The sequence below is a fragment of the Microchirus variegatus genome, assembly GCF_963457635.1.
Source record: "Microchirus variegatus genome assembly, chromosome: 18".
Classification (NCBI taxonomy): domain Eukaryota; kingdom Metazoa; phylum Chordata; class Actinopteri; order Pleuronectiformes; family Soleidae; genus Microchirus; species Microchirus variegatus.
The window spans coordinates 1,419,751-1,440,228 of record NC_139819.1 but is presented as its reverse complement, the minus strand read 5'-3'; positions in this window follow the sequence as shown (position 1 = coordinate 1,440,228).

Sequence of the window (20,478 nt, the reverse complement as noted above, 5' to 3'; positions counted from 1 at the left end):
AAACCAACCGGAGGCGTTTCCACAACCGACAGCAGCATTCTCCTGTTGTTTGCTAACAGTGTGTGTGTGTGTGTGTGTGTGTGTGTGTGTGTGTGTGTGTGTGTGTGTGTGTGTGTGTGTGTGTGTGTGTGTGTGTGTGTGTGTGTGTGTGTGTGTGTGCGTGTGTGTGTGTGTGTGTGTGTGTGTGTGTGTGTGTGTGTGAGGGTAACCGAGGACGACGTCCGGATCCAATCCTCCGGACGCCTAACTTTTATACCCAAAACACGTAAAAAAAAAACGTGGATGTGGATTTTGCTCCGGATAAGTCGACGCGCAAACAACCCGGGGGGGGTGTTAACAAAAAAAAAAGTTCACAAACTGCGCGGAACTGCGCTCAGATTAAGTTGAAGTAGCGTCCGCTAACAGACTCGGTGTCAACTGTGAGCGCAGTCCTCAGATGAAAAGGTGTGGGGGGGGGGGGGGGGGGGCGGGGGGGCTACAGTAATCCCCTCAAGCCTGTCAATTTCCCTAATCTCCTGCTTTTTGTTGTTGCTGCGGCACAGAGGAGGGTGTGACCGGGTCAGGGGTGAAAGTTAAGAGCCTGGATGGATGGATGGAGGAGGAGGAGGAGGAGGAGGAGGAGGAGGAGGGGGACAGATGAGGTTTCAAGACTTCTTTTTTGGGGCCTGGAACCTCCACTTCCCCTGCAGCAGCAGCAGCAGTAGTAACCCCTGCCCCCCCCCCCCCCCCCCACCCCCCACCCCCAGCACCAGGGAAGAGATAAGAGGTGGAGGAAGGAGGTGGGCCAAGCTCTGGAAACACAAGCTAGCTTCTGACTCACAATGGTCAAGGGTCAACGGGTGAACTTCCAGCAGAGAACACCTCTCCATACTGTTGATCTCATCACACACACACACACACACACACATGCACACACATGCTCTTCTGACGGGGGTTTTGTCGCGTCTTGTCTTTAACCGAAGTTTAGCTCTGAAGTAAACGCAACTCTTGTCTGAATTCAGTTACGGCCGGAGCTGGATTTTACTTTCCTTACCACCTACGCTACATCACAACAACAAAGATCTGCATCCAAACAAGGCCTTCACCTCCAAATCTAATCTATGGTACAAAAAAACTACCGCAATAAGATCTAAAATAAGCAATAAAGAGTTGTACACGTTTAAAATGACCAGTGTGGAAGAGAGAGTGCACAGAAACAGAGCAGCTCCTGTGCTAGCAAGCTCAGGTGAGCTAATGTGGCTATGTTAGCTTACCTCAAACCCCAAACTGGAAATCCAAAGTGTTGCTACTTCCTGTTAAATCCCTCAACTAGATCTAAATCTAACTAAGATATCACACACTTTTTTCATAAAGTAGAGGTACAGACTGCTGGTAGTAGCCACAACGACGTTAGCGTTATTCCTTTCCCAGGCTTTGTCACCCGACTACCCATAATGCAACCTTGTCCTTAAAGGGACAGGACATTCCACCATCTTAAATATGTGGTGGTCAATCTGTGTTTTGTTTGATATTTTAAATGGTTTTAAATGTCAGAACAAAGATATGGCTAACTAACTAACTAGCGACTTCACTAATCAGGTAATCTAACGTTTGGTAGTGAATCTGTTTTATTTGATATGTTTGATCAGTTAAAACTTGTGTAAAACTGTGCTATAGTGTTTCTCGTTGTGCGTTTGTATCGTCATACCTTATATTGTCCTTATTTTAAAGCTTATTCCAGTATTTTCTGTGTAACAGTCACTTGTCGACCTCTTTTTGCTGCCGTGAAGTGAAGTGAATGTTACTTTTTTTTCCGAGTTCTTTTGCACAAAAGCCGATGAAAACGTATCCTCTGTTAATTCGGGGTCTGACAGAGGCCTTTTCTTTTTTAACTAAGCTAACGTAGCTATGCTAGCTTACCTCAAACAAGTTCCCAGAAACCCCGATTTGTTCCACTCATGTGCGAAATGTTACTACTTCACGTTAAAAACCCTGACTAAATCTAAAGACCTAACCCCTTTCACGTAAAAAATTTGACCGATAGCCACAACAACAACAACATTAGCATTATTCATATCCCACACTCTGTCAAGCTAGCTACCCATAATGCAACCTCCTTAAAGGGACAGGCACGAGAACATAACATTCCACCATCTAAAGTTCAGTAGTGAATCTGTTTTATTTGATATGTTTGATCAGTTAGACAGTTTATTAAAACTAGTTTTTAATGAATTGTCATACCTTATATTTGTCCTTAATTTAAAGCTAATATCAGTATTTTCTGCGTATTAATCACTCGTCGACCTCTTTTTGCTGCCGTGAAGTGAAGTGAATGTTACTTTTTTTTTTTTTTCTTCGAGTTCTTTTGCACAAAAGCCGATGAAAACGTATCCTCGGTTAATTCGGGGTCTGACGGAGGCCTTTTTTTTTTCTTTTTTTTTTAACTAAGCTAACGTAGCTATGCTAGCTTACCTCAAACCAGTTTGAAGTGAAGTGAATGTTACTTTTTTTTTTTTCTTCGAGTTCTTTTGCACAAAAGCCGATGAAAACGTATCCTCGGTTAATTCCCGGGTCTGACGGCGGCGGCGGCGGCTGACGCGCAAATCGACGATCACGCAAACGCCCAAGGAGGACGTTCAGGTGTGCGTTAGCTCTCAGAGCAGAGATAGCGAGCGCGAGCTCAAAGTGCACAATCTCAGCTCTGATTGATATCTGCCTGCAGTCGTGCGGCACCTCTCTCACTTTTGTGGCCTTTATTCTCCTCAGCTCGGCTCATGCTGGTAATGAATCATAAGAGGGAAAAAAGGGGGGATGAAGCTTTAACCTCCACCCCCCCCTCCCCCCCCCCCCGGGAGGGAGATGCAGAGCAGTGTCGGGTTGAGTTCCTGAGAGGTGGAGTGACCGCAGGCAAGAGTTAACTCGATCTTCAGCTGGGTGGGGTACAGGGTGAAGAGGAGGCAGCTGGGGGGGCGGTGGTACAGTGAAACAATGCGAGCCACTGTTCTCCACCTATCGCCCCCCGGGGTCACGGAGGAGAAGACATGCTAGTGCAACCTCATCTCCTGCAGTCGCCTCTCGCATAAAGGCCGGGGATTTCTCCGCCGCCCTGACGACGTGGACGCCTTTTTAACCCAGATTGTGGCTCAGGCTGGGTTTGTTTTTTTTTTTTGTTTTTTTGGACGGACTGACGTGTTTCAGGCTGCACGGTGATAATCCCACAGGTATTTGGCCAGAGGGAGGGACCTTCACACCTCCATTAAAAAGAAAATGGTGCAGGGCCAAATAAGAGAAAGGGAGTGTGGGGGGCGTTCCCCCGCTGTCTCACCAGACGTCATTCTTTTTTCTTTTTTCTGGCGCAGCCGTTGTTATTTCTTGTCGGTCGACATTCACGAGATGTTAGTATGTGGTCGTACAACTCTCTCTTGGCTCGTTCGCAATGTTGCCGTTGTCACGACATGTTTGGAACTAGTTTGACTAAACTAAAGCGAACGTCCATGAAACTCTTTCTGTTCAGCAAAAGCAAAAATCACACACACACACACACAGCGCGCTGTCCACAATGTGCCACGATAATCTGTGGTAAATTGGCATGGGAATAAGATGTAACTCCTTATATGGACATCCTGGGCGTGTGTGTGTGTTTATAGGTCACGTCTTCAGGTTTTTACAAAATGTTTTTTTCTTTTTCTTCTTACTTGTTGTTGAGTCAAAGTTATGATTCGTTTAAAAACGAGCGCAACACTCAACAGGTAAGAGGTTTTAACGCAAAGTAGCGACACTTCACACATGCGTGGAACATATCAGGTTTGGAGGTAAGCTAGCATAGCTACATTAGCTCAGAAATGTTGTATTAAGTTTTTACTCATCGTAGAGGCGGGGGAAAAAAGTAAAAGTAAAAAAAGGTAAAAAAAATTCTCTGTAGTTTCCCTAATGCTAATGTCGTTGTGGCTACCAGTCTAGGTTAGCTCTTTAGATTTAGTTCAGGTGAGGGTTTTTAATGCGTAGTAGCAACACTTCGCAAATGCGTGAAACAAATCCGGTTTTCCTGTACCGGTTTGAGGTAAGCTAGCATGGCTACGTTAGCTTAGAAATTTTGTATTTAGGTTTTTACTCGTCAGAGAGGCGGGGAAGAAAAAAAGGTGTCTCCTGAAATGTCCCTCCCACTTCTGTAGTTTCCCTAATGCTAATGTCGTTGTGGCTACCAGTCTAGGTTAGCTCTTTAGATTGAGTTCAGGTAAGGGTTTTTAACGTGAAGTAGCAACACTTCGCACATGCGTGGAACAAATCCGGTTTCCGGGAACTGGTTTGAGGTAAGCTAGCATAGCTACGTTAGCTTAGAAATGTTGTATTTAAGTTTTTACTCGTCAGAGAGGCGGGGATGAAAAAAAGGTGTCCCTGAAATGTCCCTCCCACTTCTGTAGTTTCCCTAATGCTAATGTCGTTGTGGCTACCAGTTGTACCGTACTATGTAACGCCGACTCCCTTTTTTTACGTAAAAGGGGTTAGATATTTAGATTTAGTTTGGGTTTCTGGGAACTGGTTTGAGGTAAGCTAGCATAGCTACATTAGCTTAGAAATTTTGTATTTTGGAACGCAGTGAGTGAATGTGCAAGATGTAAGTATTTATAGAATAAAAAACTACTACGTGCACACAACCTATTTACTGTAAAGCAGTGTTTGAACGAGGCGGCCATCTTGGAATGCTAACTTGCGGGGTACGTTAGTTTACTCAGAGCTTCAGATGTTGGAAATTCCCCGACTACAAACGGAACATCCTTGAACATTTTCGGTGCACACCTGGCAACGCAATGTTTTCCTGTGACCACGTACTGTGACCAATATCTGGCTTCTCCCGCCCTTTATACAAACAGACACTGACACCGCGACAGTTAGCAATAACAATATTGTGTAGCGATGCGTCGTCGTAACGTCATCCCGTTTCTCTGTTTGCGTCCGTTTAACCATGACAAACGTTGTGTGAATGTTGTGGCGATAGCTGCAAATAAATTAGCCGAAAATTAATATTTAAAGGTGCGTTACGTAATAAATCTAAAAGCAACTGGCCGTAAAAATCCTCCTAATATGTCACAGAGACTCAGGAATAATGTTCATATAACAAACTGAACTCACCAACAACAACAGCACAGACAAAATATTTGCATTAAAAATAAATTTTTTGCAGACTGCAAATCATGTTTATGTTTTGAAATCATGTTTTGGCGCCATGTGGCGCCACCTACCGCCGTCTACCAATCATTGCAGCCGGTAGAGTCTCAGCTGCCGAGCAACCGCGGGTTGCCAGTTACGTCGGAAAAAAACGAAACCTTAAAAGACCTCTGTGTTTTGAATTTGAGTGTAGTAACCGTTTTTGGCCACATTCTTACATATGGCACCTTTAAACAATGAATTTAGTGATTTATTTATTTATTTATTTTTTAATTATGGATTATTTTCTCTTTACTTGATTAGTAAAGTTGCTAGCTGTGTAAACACAGGAGCAAAATAGGCAAAAGTGTCAAAAATAAGCGCACAAATACCAACAAAAATGACAAAAACGCAACAAAAAACGCTAACCAAAGCAGGAAAATCAAATAAATAACTAAATACTAGATATAAACGTAAGATGTCACGGTGTCTATTGACTGTTTAAGACTTCTTTAATGTTATGTTCATGTTGTGTATTCGTCATTCACCAATTCTTGCTACTTTTAAACACATTCGGCGACAAAATCCTGAGTCTAATGTGTCGTCAAACCACGTCCGACAGTGACTGGATCACTCAGGACGGATGTAATACACTCCAGAGTTAGCGCATCGACTTAAATCTGTGTGTGTGTGTGTGTGTTGTGTGTACAGAGGGTAGAGAGAGCTTCCTTTGTCTTGTCCCCGATGCTAAGGGCCATCTCTCCGCGGAGCAGAGGCAGTGATCCGGGGCCCGGGCGACTCATAAATCACGGCACAAGGATAGAGAGTAACAGCTCAAATTAAGATAAAACCCCCTTAATTATCAGCTAAACAGCCTGGTGTCCCCTCGCTCCCAGGGCTATCTGTCACCCAGCAAGCAGCCACGAGCGCCGGGCGACACGCACACACACACACACACACACACACACACTAACACACACACACACTTAAAACAAACACACTATCTCGCCTCCGTGTACCAAATATACGCAGAACGTGAGCAAAGACGCGTCCAAAAAACTTCACCGCCGCCTCCGGGTTCACCTGAACGTCTCTGCCCCGACATGTTGCTGTCAATCAAATAGATTTATAGCCCACCCACCCCCACATTAACACACACACACACACACACACACACACACACACACACACACACACACACACACACACACACACACACACTTACTCTCCCCTCCGCCTTTTCTCTCTTTGCTTATTCACTGCGCCAATTATCATTACCCTAATGACTCCTCAATGGCCCTCAGTCCTCTCTCTTTTCAGGAGCTATCTCTACCACCTCCTCCTCCTCCTCCTCCTCCTCCTCCTCCTCCTCTCAATTTGCAGCCCAATGAGATGTCCCGGCATTCCTGTGTGTCACTGTCACACACACACACACACACACACACACACACACACACACACACACACACACGGAGCTATTCTTGTCAGGACACGGCACACCACTTCCATTCATTTGAACCAGAAGAAGAAGAAGAAAAAAAAAATCCAAAAATCAAATAAATCAAGATTTTCTTGAAAGTAAAGGAACACAGAATCTGGCTTTTATTTTCAAATTTGATTCGAGACACATTTTCAAAGTGGGGTTTTGAAAACGCAAATCCAATCGATTCCTACGGATGCGTCTCAAGTCTGGACTCCCCGACGGTGCAAGTCCGATTGTCGATTTATCTTCTGCGTCACGATGACGGTGGTTTTTTTCCGAAGACTTTCGCCCGCTCGTCTTTCCGCGACGGGGGCGACCGCTTTTATGCCGTAAGCGCATCCGCGTTTAAAAGGTTAAAAAACGCAGGCACGAGAGACGTGTGCGATCTGATCTGAGATCTGATATAAGAGAAACCGACGTCACAGTTTAAATAATCACTTTAGCCTCAGAAACGTGACTTTTGCTGCGCATTAGCTTCTGCGAGTCGTGCTCATCGGGAACAGCCCTGTGTTCCGGAACATAGAGTTCCGAGGTTTTGACGTCCTTGACCTGTTCCGATCTTTTTGAGATACTAGCGGGCGATTTTTCGGCGCCGACAAGTACGTGTTTCGCAAGGCGGAACGAGCCATACGTGTTGGGGGTTAGCGCGGATTTATCCCCAGCGCAATGTTCCCGACGGGTTAGGGTTACAGCAGGGGTGTCAAACTCATTTTCACTGAGGGCCACATCAGCACAATGGTTACCCTCAAAGGCGCCAGATGTAACTAAATGTAACCAAATATAAACGTAATATAAAAAGGCAACTACTCCGTAACATAATTGCTAAATAACTTTCCGTATTTGTGACGTATTCAAGTTACAAATACGATGCGTCATAGACGTAACCCAGCATTGACGCATATACAACGATCTAGTGGGGCGGGATGCCGTCACTTTGCGGGGTAACGCAATCGCCGTGCATTGTGGGAAATGTAGTTTATGGTCAAACGCACGCCTTAAAGCTCACATAGAGTGGTCCTGTTGCACATATATGTGAGTTATGGAGGTCTATTTACATACATTAACTTGTTTTTATGCTCAAAAACCTCCTAGTTGATGTAAACGAGCCGATAGAAATCTCTCCTTACTGAAGCTCTCCTCAGCCGCGATATTTCAGACATAAATCTCACCCCCCAGAAGACAGAGTGTGTTGCGATTGGCCAGCTAGCGTTAGAGCCTTCCCAACCTTCTTGTGATTGGCCGATACCCGGAAGCGACATATTCAGCACACCAGCTCTCAGAAGCGTAGCTCCCCCCTCTGGAACGGTCGATGCACTGCTACTCATTATCAAAACATTGTTTTAACAGTGTTTAAAAATAGCTTCTTCACGACTCCCCGCCTCAGTCCCTTTGACGACCTTTGACCCGGAGTCAGACCCAGAGTCAGAAGACACTGTCGCTCGTGAAACACCTCCACAACGGACGTTATTCTTCTTCTGCGGTTCAATGTACGCAACCGGATGTGCCCGGACTAGTGCCCGGAGCAGGAGGATCTGCTGTTCAGGAGAACCGCTGTTTACGTAACCGGACCGGGTTTTTTCAGAGATCTCGCCGAGTCCGAGATTACAATAAAACACAGCGTTCTCAGCAGTGGCTGAACTGTTTGTTTAGAACCTTCAGGGCTTCATAAAACAAGGTAATGACGCAGATACACACTAAAAAACAGCGTTAATTGGAACTACCGGTCTAGTTCCGCTTTAAAGCAGCATAGACCTATATTTAACACAGATTTTTAAGACCAGTTAATCACTCGCGGGCCACATCTGGTCCCCCGGGCCTTGAGTTTGACACATTAAGGTGTTAGCAGGGTTAGCATTCTGTGTTCTGTAGGGATTTGGGACCACAGGTGTGTTAAACCTCCTCATCTGTCTGAAGCTGCGTTTCAAAAACACCAAACGTGAATTTTTCCGCGTCGCGGCATCACCGCATTTCGGTAAGTACGCGTCGCCAAAAAGTTGTGACATTTTAACTGACTTTTGGTGGATTGGCGCCGCTAGCTCTATTTGGCTACTTCTATCGCTTCCGGATCAAAATTCAGGCCGACACGGAACACGAGTTTTAGGGTCCAGTTAAACACATGAATGTGTTGAATTAATTATTTATATTATTTAGAGCGTGTTATTCAGACTTTAAGAAACTCAATTTGGTTCAATTTCAGCCCTTTTTTAAAAAAAATCAGGTTTCACGGTAATTTGATTTGTTTGGGGCGGGGGGGTCTTTTGCTCATATCATGAAAACGTTCTGACTGTTTAAAGCAGAAAAAAAGCAGAGGTAAAAAAAAAAAAAAAACAAGTGCGCACACACACACACACACACACAAGCAGCTCCCTGGAGATGCATTGTGAGGCAGTAGGTGGAGAAGTTCAGCGACCCCGGAATACTCAAAGCTGGAGTGAGTGGTTAAAGCACACTGAGGCAACGTGTGTGTGTGTGTGTGTGTGTGTGTGTGTCAGAGCACATATTTGTGTCAGAGACAAAGTAAGAAGAGAAGGGAGAGTTAAGAGAGAGAGAGAGAGAGAGAGAGGAAAAACAGAGAAGACACCAAAGAACTCTATTTTGGCATTTGTGGTGTTTTAATGTTCTTTGTGGGTTTTTTTCCTCCTTCTTTCTTCAGCTGCTCCTCTTCTTCTTCTTCTTCTTCTTCTTTTTACTCTCTCTCTCTCTTTCCTCTTAGTTCTCTTGGAGGCAGTGTATTGATTTTATATTAGGTCTGCACTACCATCTGGCTGCTTTTCATTCCTCTGTTTTTATGAAAGCGAGAGGAACAGAGACGGAGAGAGGGAGGACGAAAATCATTGTTTTAAATAAAGATGGTGACAGAAAGGGAAGCATACAGATGAGCGTGTGTGTGTGTGTGTGTGTGTTCTTGTACTTGCGCCATACTGACGACCAGTGAGGGTTTTTAACCAACAAAGTGAGGACATTTTTAGGGAGTGAGGACATTTTGGTCGGTCCTCACTTTGTTTTCATTGAAATCACTTCCTTATGTTGCTATAACATGCTATACGCTGTTTGTCAAAAGAAAAAAAAAATCAAATTTTGGACGACATAGTATATAGTATGACTTTTTTTGTCAAATTTTGGACCAAAAATTTTGCGTCAAATTTTTTTTCAAATTTTGGACCAAAAATTTTGCGTCAATTTTTGTTTCAAATTTTGGACCAAACACTTTGGGTCCAATTTTTTTTTCAAATTTTGGACCAAAAATTTTGCGTCAATTTTTGTTTCAAATTTTGGACCAAACATTTTGGGTCCAATTTTTTTTTTTTTCAAATTTTGGACCAAAAATTTTCATCAATTTTTTTTTCTAATTTTGGACCAAAAATGTTGGGTCAAATTTTTTTTCAAATTTTGGATGACAGTATAGTATGACGTTTTTGTCAAATTTTGCGTCAAATTTTGCGTCAAATTTTGGACCAAACATTTTGGGTCCAATTTTTTTTTTTTAATTTTGGACCAAAAATTTTGCATCCATTTTTTTGTCAATTTTTTTTTCTAATTTTGGACCAAAAATGTTGCGTCAAATTTTCTTTCAAATTTTGGACCCAACACTTTGGGTCCAATTTTTTTTTCAAATTTTGGACCAAAAATTTTGCGTCAAATTTTTTTTCAAATTTTGGACCAAACACTTTGGGTCCAATTTTTTTTTCAAATTTTGGACCAAAAATTTTGCGTAAATTTTTTTTTCAAATTTTGGACCAAACATTTTGGGTCCAATTTTTTTTTTTCAAATTTTGGACCAAAAATTTTCATCAATTTTTTTTTCTAATTTTGGACCAAAATTGCCATACTGACGACCAGTGAGGGTTTTTAACCAACAAAGTGAGGACATTTTTAGGGAGTGAGGACATTTTGGTCGGTCCTCACTTTGTTTTCATTGAAATCACTTCCTTATGTTGCTATAACATGCTATACGCTGTTTGTCAAAAGAAAAAAAAAATCAAATTTTGGACGACATAGTATATAGTATGACTTTTTTTGTCAAATTTTGGACCAAAAATTTTGCGTCAAATTTTTTTTCAAATTTTGGACCAAAAATTTTGCGTCAATTTTTGTTTCAAATTTTGGACCAAACACTTTGGGTCCAATTTTTTTTTCAAATTTTGGACCAAAAATTTTGCGTCAATTTTTGTTTCAAATTTTGGACCAAACATTTTGGGTCCAATTTTTTTTTTTTTCAAATTTTGGACCAAAAATTTTCATCAATTTTTTTTTCTAATTTTGGACCAAAAATGTTGGGTCAAATTTTTTTTCAAATTTTGGATGACAGTATAGTATGACGTTTTTGTCAAATTTTGCGTCAAATTTTGCGTCAAATTTTGGACCAAACATTTTGGGTCCAATTTTTTTTTTTTAATTTTGGACCAAAAATTTTGCATCCATTTTTTTGTCAATTTTTTTTTCTAATTTTGGACCAAAAATGTTGCGTCAAATTTTCTTTCAAATTTTGGACCCAACACTTTGGGTCAAATTTTTTTTTCAAATTTTGGACCAAAAATTTTGCGTCAAATTTTTTTTCAAATTTTGGACCAAACACTTTGGGTCCAATTTTTTTTTCAAATTTTGGACCAAAAATTTTGCGTAAATTTTTTTTTCAAATTTTGGACCAAACATTTTGGGTCCAATTTTTTTTTTTCAAATTTTGGACCAAAAATTTTCATCAATTTTTTTTTCTAATTTTGGACCAAAAATGTTGGGTCAAATTTTTTTTCAAATTTTGGATGACAGTATAGTATGATGTTTTTGTCAAATTTTGCGTCAAATTTTGCGTCAAATTTTGCGTCAAATTTTGGACCAAACATTTTGGGTCCAATTTTTTTTTTTCAAATTTTGGACCAAAAATTTTCATCAATTTTTTTTTCTAATTTTGAACCAAAAATGTTGGGTCAAATTTTTTTTCAAATTTTGGATGACAGTATAGTATGACGTTTTTGTCAAATTTTGGGTCAAATTTTTTTTTCAAATTTTGGACCAAACATTTTGGGTCAAATTTTTGAAGATTTAATTCATGAAGTAGATATTTGTAATTGTGTTGATTTATAAAGTGGAAATGCTGGTCAGCTGTCAGCTCTTTTACCCGGTCCTCAGTATGCAGCAAGTACAAGAATGTGTGTGTGTTTTGTGTTACACTCGTGCATGTGGGCAAAGAAGGAGTGGTGGTGGCGGCAAACACGCGAAACCAGTACAAGTACAAAATAGCTCCGCTTGACAGCATTTCCTCGGCCATTTTCACTGGGGAATCTCTTCGCGTAAGTCCCCCCCCCTCATCCATTTCACCCATAAAATAAAATAAAAACACAGATAGTCCCCAGGAGAAAACTCTCTGAGCTCCCGGGAACAACAAATCTCCATCTTTCCCTTCATATCCCCTGAGGGAGTGAGGTGAGCGAGCACATGCTTCTGGTTTCCCCTTCCCATCATTTATCGATCTGTATCATCAACGCATGATTGTCTGATGACAAATATTTACCGTCCTGCCACGGCATCGATCTGAATATTCCGAGTGAAATTGAGGACGTCGCCCCATTTTTGACCTCTTTTTTTTGACGTATAACTCGTAAAATAAAGCGGCAGCCACGGTGAGTGTATCGTTGTTGTACGGCGAGTGGAATGTTAGCACATAGCAACTTACGTCCATTTACGTCCGAACTCAAAACTTGGCAAAGTCACATGCAAACACTGTATCTCTGGCTAGCCATTTCCTGTCAACGTAAAAACTGGAAAGTTAGCATTTTTTTTCTTATGCGCGAACACACCTGTGGTCCACGTAGGTGTTTATTTTCTTGTTTTTTCTTTGGGGAAACAAACACAATCCACAACCTCATTGGTTAAAAAGTGCAAATTCGCACGTTGAAATCACGCATTCGTGCTACGAACGCTTCGCTCATTGGTCACATGTTTGAAAAGTGATTTCAACATGAAATCATGCGAAAAATCGCAAATTTGCACGTTGAAATCACGCAGTCGATGTGCTGCGAACGCTTCGCTCATTGGTCTCATGTTCGAAAAGTGAATTCAACATGAAATCACGCTGAAATCACGCAGTCAATGTGCTGCGGACGCTTCGCTCATTGGTTAAAAAACGCAAATTTGCACGTTGAAATCACGCAGTCGTGCTGCGAACGCTTCGCTCATTAGTCAAAAAAACGCAAATTCCGACGTTGAAATTACGCAGTCGTGCTACGAACGCTTTGCTCATTGGTCACATGTTTGAAAAATTAAATCACACTGAAATCACGCGAAAAAAATCGCAAATTTGCACGTTGAAATCACGCAGTCGATGTGCTGCGAACGCTTTGCTCATTGGTTAAAAATCGCAAATTCGCACGTTGAAATCACGCATTCGTGCTACAAACGCTTCGCTCATTGGTCACATGTTTGAAAAGTGATTTCAACATGGAATCATGCGAAAAATCGCAAATTTGCACGTTGAAATCACGCAGTCGATGTGCTGCGAACGCTTCGCTCATTGGTCTCATGTTCGAAAAGTGAATTCAACATGAAATCACGCTGAAATCACGCAGTCAATGTGCTGCGAACGCTTCGCTCATTGGTCAAAAAACGCAAATTTGCACGTTGAAATCACGCAGTCTTGCTGCGAACGCTTCGCTCATTAGTCAAAAAACGCAAATTCCGACGTTGAAATTACGCAGTCGTGCTACGAACGCTTTGCTCATTGGTCACATGTTTGAAAAATTAAATCACACTGAAATCACGCGAAAAAAATCGCAAATTTGCACGTTGAAATCACGCAGTCGATGTGCTGCGAACGCTTCGCTCATTGGTCAAAAAACGCAAATTCGCACATTGAAATCACACAGTCGATCACATGTTCGACTGCTGTTAAAACGTGCAAATAATTTGCATGAAACAAAACGTTCGGTGTGCAAAAGCCTTTAAATCCAATGGGTTGAAACAATACGATCATTTTTAGTCGAGACTAAAACATCTCAGATTACGTAAATATGAAAACATTTTCAAGATTTTCCCCCCCCAAGAGGTCAGAGATATATCATCCATCAGAAATGCACTGGCAGGTTCCGGCACCGAGAGACAATAGAACAATCTTACATCACCGCGCGCTGACGATGTCAACGACGCGAGCGAGACGTCACCGAGCTTGTGAAGTGGGCGTCGGTCAGTCGCCGAGGTCCTGGACAGTTCCCGTGATTAATGGTCGGGGACGCGCCTCCACTGATTGTGGTCCCTGACACAGGCACACGTCGGGCCAGACAAAGCAGGGCAGAGCCGGAGAGCGAGGAGCCGCGTTCAATCACCTTCTGTCCAGCAGGAGGAAGAAGGCCGTGTGCTGGGAGGAAAGAGAGGTCACAGGATATATCCTGTGTGATGACAGTCGGACGAGGGGGTTGTTAGTATGAAGTTTGTTAGAACGCCGTCCTCGTCAAACACGAGGATTATTTTCAAAGCAAGAACCAGACCGCGTCCGAGGTTTTTAGACTACTGCACGCGAGTTCAGATAAGATCGTACTTGATGGTCCGTTTGTACAGAAAATTGTCTTGCGCCACCGTTGAGACAGTCGAACTCGACAAAATCAGACATTAAAGTTCACGAAATGCATTAAATTACACTCTAAATAGTGTCCTTATTTACAAGGCCGCCCTGGATTATCCTCGTTGGATTGGACTTTAAGGCCAATTCCAATTCCAATCTTAACCCTCAAGCTCAACCCTTAATCTTAACTGTCCCTCAAAACCAAGTGTTGAGGGTTATTTTGTCACTTAGAAATGGGACACCCCTTAAATACAGATACGTCTTCAGACTGTAGGGGGCAGAATAACGCGAAAGCTGCGTCCAGTCTGTCAACTCCAAAAAAGAAGAAGAAGAAGAAGACATTTACGTCAGGATTATTTATTGCGATCCGTTTGTCGGTCAAGTTATTAGGTTGTCAGTTAGTTATAAGATAAGTGATACAAAAGATCGTAAAATAAAAATAAATGTTAGGCAACAATGACGTCAGTAATCCATAATATGGGCCTAAACTAAGATAATACAATGGTTTTCATCATTTTTATATCTCTATTAACAAAGAAAACACTTCATTTGTAGCGTACTCGTTTCGCTGCTTTCGGCGCCATCTTTGTTATGTCAAAACACGCAATGCATTCTGGGTAGCCCTTGCTCCCAAGGGTGGTCTCGGACAGCACTTGCACTAGAAGGAGCGCGCATTTTTGAGATCACGGGTTAAGCAAGGAATTGGAATTCGCCCCAAAATCTCCGGAACCTCAGGCACCCGTTGTGACGATTTTGGTGGCCCGTGGTTGTGTGGAAGGGAATTGGGCTCGTAAACGCAGGGTCACCAGGTTGAAATCCCAGGACAGGTCAATTGCTGGGTTGCCACTGAGCCTGACACCCAACAATGGGATTCCCCCCCCAGACGCCTGGTTTGTGTGCAAATAAATGCCGCAAACGCCAACTTTATATCGTCACTGTTTTTGCGTCATTCGAAAACAAAACCTAGCATAAAAACTTTCTCCCAAACTATATATAACCCCGGTTTGTTAAATTCTAAAAGGAGTCTGCGCTTTTGATATGTATGTATATGTATATGTTCTGTAATTTAACAGCGTCGGCGTGAAAAAATGGCTCTTTTCAACTGACCGAACGGAGTCTGAACACTGAGACAGAAAACCCAAACATGCAAATGCTTTGTGCCGCTTCTCCACCTGCGGGGTTTTCCCCCTTTGAGACCCGCGGACAGATGGAGGTTTGTGAATCGGCTTTTTTCGGGGCGAGAGCGACTCCAGACTCTCAGCTCTATCAAGAAGAAATCCCTTTACAGGGGGAGGGACGCGGACTGTTTTTCTTATTGTTGCGATCGGCAAAAGAGGGCGAACGACAATAATGAGGGAGAGTCCTGAGAAAGACAAGATGCTGCTGCTGCTGCTGCTGCTGCTGCTGCTGCTGCCGCCGCCGTGAGACTCAGATTTACCAGATTACCACAGATTGTCATATTTGTGCAGTGGACACACAGGTGGCTTTTTGCTTTTTATATGTCAGTGTTTATGTGTTAGCATGCAATTCTTAAGGCATACCTTGGTCCCTCTGCAGCCCCTGGGTCCGAGTCATTCAGGCAAACCCCCCCCCCCCCACCACCACTACCACCACCCCCTTGTCTTGGTCCCTCTTTGGCCCCTCAGGCCCCCCCCAGGCCCCTGTGAGCTTCCCACAAAAAAGTCCATAATGCAATTCAAACAATAGGCCAAAGGGACAAAGAGCACATTTACACAAGTGGAGCTTTCTTTGAAAGCAAAAAGGCACTGTTTGGAAGATTTCCAAAACCCCCCGCCCGCCCGGCCGCCACCCCGTCCGTCCCCCGTCCGCCCACCCCCTCCACCCGAAAAAAAAAAAAAAAAAGCACCCCATTTGCCCCCTCGACACCCCACCTCTCAGTTCCCTAGCTTTAAAAAGTTCACCATTCCAGTGATGGAGACGTGGGAGCCAAGTATACTACACCAAGCCCAGTCCCACCCGCCAATCCACAAGCACCCCCCCCAATTTAGGGCAAACCCCCTCTTTACGGGACAAAAGCCCTTTAGAGGCCGAGTGTATGTGAGGGGTCTGGTGGATACCATAGTGGCTTAAAGACCGTGGAGGCCTCTCAGAGACACTTCTTTTACCCCCTCTTTCCTTCACTCTCTCAGGCACTGAAAGGTTCAGCGAGGGGTAGAAAGAGTTTGGAGAGGGTTGGGAAGAGGGGTGGGGGTGGTGGTGTCGAGGCTGCTCCTATGTCAACATTGTGGTATTTTCCCAAAGATGCACATCGCCTCTATACAAATAGGCGATGTATTTATAGGAGTACATAGAAAGCTGCATGAGAGGAGAGTGTTTGGCCAGGCTCGCTGTCCGCGGGCCCCCGCCGGCTCCGTGGACGGTCTTCATGGCTCGTGAAATTGTTATTCTTTAGATGCGCGTTGGCTGGGAAACACACGAGTTCTCAGGCGACCACACAGCGCCATGCTTTACTTTGCCCCTTCCGATATGGCCGCTACGCCGAGGAGCCCCGCCGAGGGGGGAACAACGTCCGGCGTCGCGGGCCAATACCGCCGATGTAGGACTCAACCGTCGCGGTCGGGTCGGGTTGGGTTGACGTCGGATTAACCCATTGACGCCGGTAAAGCGGATACGTCAATTTTCGGGGGGGTATAAAGTAGGGCTGTAATCAACCAAAGAAACTCTTGGATCGACTAAAGCCCTGAAATTTCTAACGAAATCGACTAATCGACGGGGGTGGTACTTTGCGGGTGCGGCTCTTTTATTTTGAAAAGAGCCGCACCCGCAAAGTACCTGTGCGGCTGCGGCTCTTAATTTGAAAAGACCCGCAAGCCTGACTCACTGTAGCCTCAAATAAAAAGCTCAAAATTTACGTCAAAATTAATGGCAACGCTAATCTGTCTGTCGCTCATTAGCCACAGAGCGACAACAACAACCCACTGGGCTGGACTAAACCAAAATACTGGAAAAAAAACTGAAGACAGGCTGTTTCCTGTGAAGCACGGGTACTGTAATACACCCCTTTTAGCATGTGGTACTTTCCTCCTAATGAAATTCACCATAAAAAACGCTACTCTGTGCCGGCTCACAGTGAGCACCGAGCGTCCACAGAGGCGGAGCTGATCACCGCCGACAACGTCGCCGCCAAACAAAATAAATACGTCACATCTTGACCCACGCACGCACGTTTAGACTCTAAATGGCTAATTTCTCGCCCTCAAATGATCTTAAAACTGCGTTCCGTGACACAGAAAAGTGAGAAACGGCCACTGTTTCAATGTTATTCCGCTGCTGCTGCTGCAGCAACAACAACAACAACAACAACAACAACATCTTTCTCTCTCGGACGCCATTGCTCACTGTAGCCAGAAGCACAACCACCTTGCGCGGCGACCCCTACTGATCGGGCGGGAAATTGCAGCGCGTATCCATCGGAGAAGTATGAAGGCGACATTACAGTCATTACATGCTGTTCTTGTTCTTCACACTCCATCAGGACTAAATCAAAGCACTGACGCGAGTTGATATCACTTTATTTTCTTACTGTTCTTTTAATTGATTAAATTGAATTTTACATTTTTGTATCTAAATTAGCTAAATTGTGTTCCTATATCTGCTACAGAGGCAGAGAAATCAGTCATTTAAGTCGGCATTGAAGCTCAGGTTTTAGAGACATTTTTTTCCAGGCGCTTCAGACCCGAATGGGTTAAAGTGAGCATATCGATAAAAGGTGAACGTGAAAGTGTTTAGAAATCACAAGCGTTGATTTGGTACAGCAAATATTTACCTGGTTTCTCCGTCGGTCCACTTTGGAGATGCAGCCGATCCTGGACGAGCCATCGGTCCATCGTGGTGCGGTCAGTGTAGAGTGTCCAGTTCGCCTCTGCTTGGTTTTAGACTGTTGGAGGAAGCCGGAAAACCCGGAGAGAACCAACGCACACACGGGGGGGGGGGAGAACATGTTAATGCCACGCAGAAAAGCTCTTTGTCCGACCCGAAACCGGAAAACAAGTGGACCTTCTTGCTAAAAGGGTTAAAAGCCACGACACCATTGTTGTTGTGTTTCCCAACTCTGGTCTTCAGGGAACACTGAGCTGCTCCAACACACCTGATTCACATGAACAGCTCATTATCAGGCTTTCTGCAGAGCTTCATTTGAATCAGGTGTGTCTGGCGACCACCTTCATCTGTGGTCACCAGGACCCAGAAGTGCAAGATGTTCCGTTTCCGTTTTAACGTCAAATTTTCAACATCCACACAAAATTAAAACTGAAAATTTGAATATAAAAAAAACACTAAATATTGTTTATTTTGTGCTTGCGGGAGGTGGGAAAGTATGAGATGATGTTGAGAAATGTACATTTATGGGGTTTTTTTAGGCAAACATTGGGAATTTATTTACAAATATAAGCAGTAGACGACTTAAATGATGTCTTACTTTTAATGCACGTTTGTTTTCCATCTGCTCTGCTGCTGTTGTGGAAATACGTCAGTAACGTGACACACACGAGGAAGTGTGTGTGAAGCGATGAGGAAAACCACAACGTTACTTCACTTCGGTGCAAGACGCAGATACGGCGCCAGTAATAGAATCTTCAAGTTACACCTTCTTATCCTTCCTCTGTGGTGACCTGGACTAAATTATCAAGGTCAACGTACTCCAAATAGCAAACGGACGCCATTTTTCTTTTTAAAAAAAAGGTATTATTAAAATGTCCAATTTAAAAAGTTCCTCTCATCTCATTCATGTCATGTTCAGAAAAACTAGACCAACTCTTTTTTAACATTACACGGCTTCTACGACACATTTTTATGTGTGTGTGTGTGTGTGTGTGTGTGTGTGTGTGCTACAGCTAATGAGCTAGTTAAGATCTCCGGTAATTGTTTCATTCACATACATTTACTTTAACACGCTCTTAATGAAGCAGATAATTGGACGGCGTGTTATTGCAGACTTTAAGTCATTTGTCCGTGAAAGTAGTCGCCTCGCATAACAGTGTGTGTGTGTGTGTGCGTGTGTGTGTGTGTGTGTGTGTGTGTGCGTGTGCGTGTGCGTGTGCGTGTGCGTGTGCGTGCGTGTGTGTGTGTGAGAGCGTCAGAAAAACCTGTCTGCACAAGTCCTCGGTCGACCACAGAAGAGGTCGGGCTAAAACCAGACGGGCAGGTAATGCTTCACGGCTGTTTGCGGAGCGCTCGCATCCTGGCACGAGCAAACACAAAAAGGACAAAGCGCAGCTTGAGAATTTGTCAACAATACGTCGACGCACTTGAACACTTTCTGATCCGTGAGCCCGAGGCCGGCGCTGCCAAAGCAAATCTTTTGATCCGTTCGATTGTGTGCGTGCCACTCAGCCGTGCCCCCCGCCGCCCCGACGTCGCTAAATACTAAATACGAGTCGAACCGGTGTCGTCCTCGCGTCGTCCTCGCGTACAATAACGTCCTTTAGCGAACAAAAGAAAGTTGACAGATTGTTGCACGTAACTGTGACCGAACGCATCGGGGACGGAGCGCCTGACTTGCAGTGAAGCCGCGCGAAACAAAACTTTGAGCGCATTAAAAACGATCAAAATGTCCGCTTATGTACACAACGCGTTATCTACCTGTCTAGATCTATGTAAACAGATCTAGATCAAAGTTGGACTCACACAGCCAATAATATAATATATAGAGAGGTTGAGAGTTGAATTACTCTTTGTTCCACAGTTTCCACAGTTTTCCAAAAAAAGAGAAGTTGGTTAAACAAAAAGAAAATGATTGACGTTAGCTAAAGTGCTAGCTAAAGTTGTTTCGGTCTGTGACAAAAAAAATTATCTTAATTTTCTTCTTAAAATGTGTAAAATGTGTCTCTCTCACTAGTATATTAATTATTTGTCTTCTTTCCATTATCTGCTACAATGCTAATTTGGCGAGTTTTTAGCTAGTTGAGGTGAAAACCACACCAGTTTTAATCTATTATCTTGTCAGTTTAAGGATTTCAATATTTTGAAAGTTTATAGATGGTACAATGATGGTTTTGGTCGTTTTGGTCCGTGATCTTAGCGGTGAAACTGTAAAAGCTGAACGTGGGCACATCTAGCTGCTAGCTAAAGTTGTTTTGGTCTGTAACATAAAAAAATATATCTTCATTTTCTTCTTAAAATATGTCAAATGTATTTCTCTCACTAGTATATTCATTATTTGTATCCGTCTATTATCTGCTACAATGCTAATTTGGTGACTTTTAGCTAGCAACTTTGCCCAAGTTTCGTAGACCGGGTCTGACTGACAACTTTTCACAGTTTAAAAATCCATTATTGTCCGTGTTGATCGTAAACCACG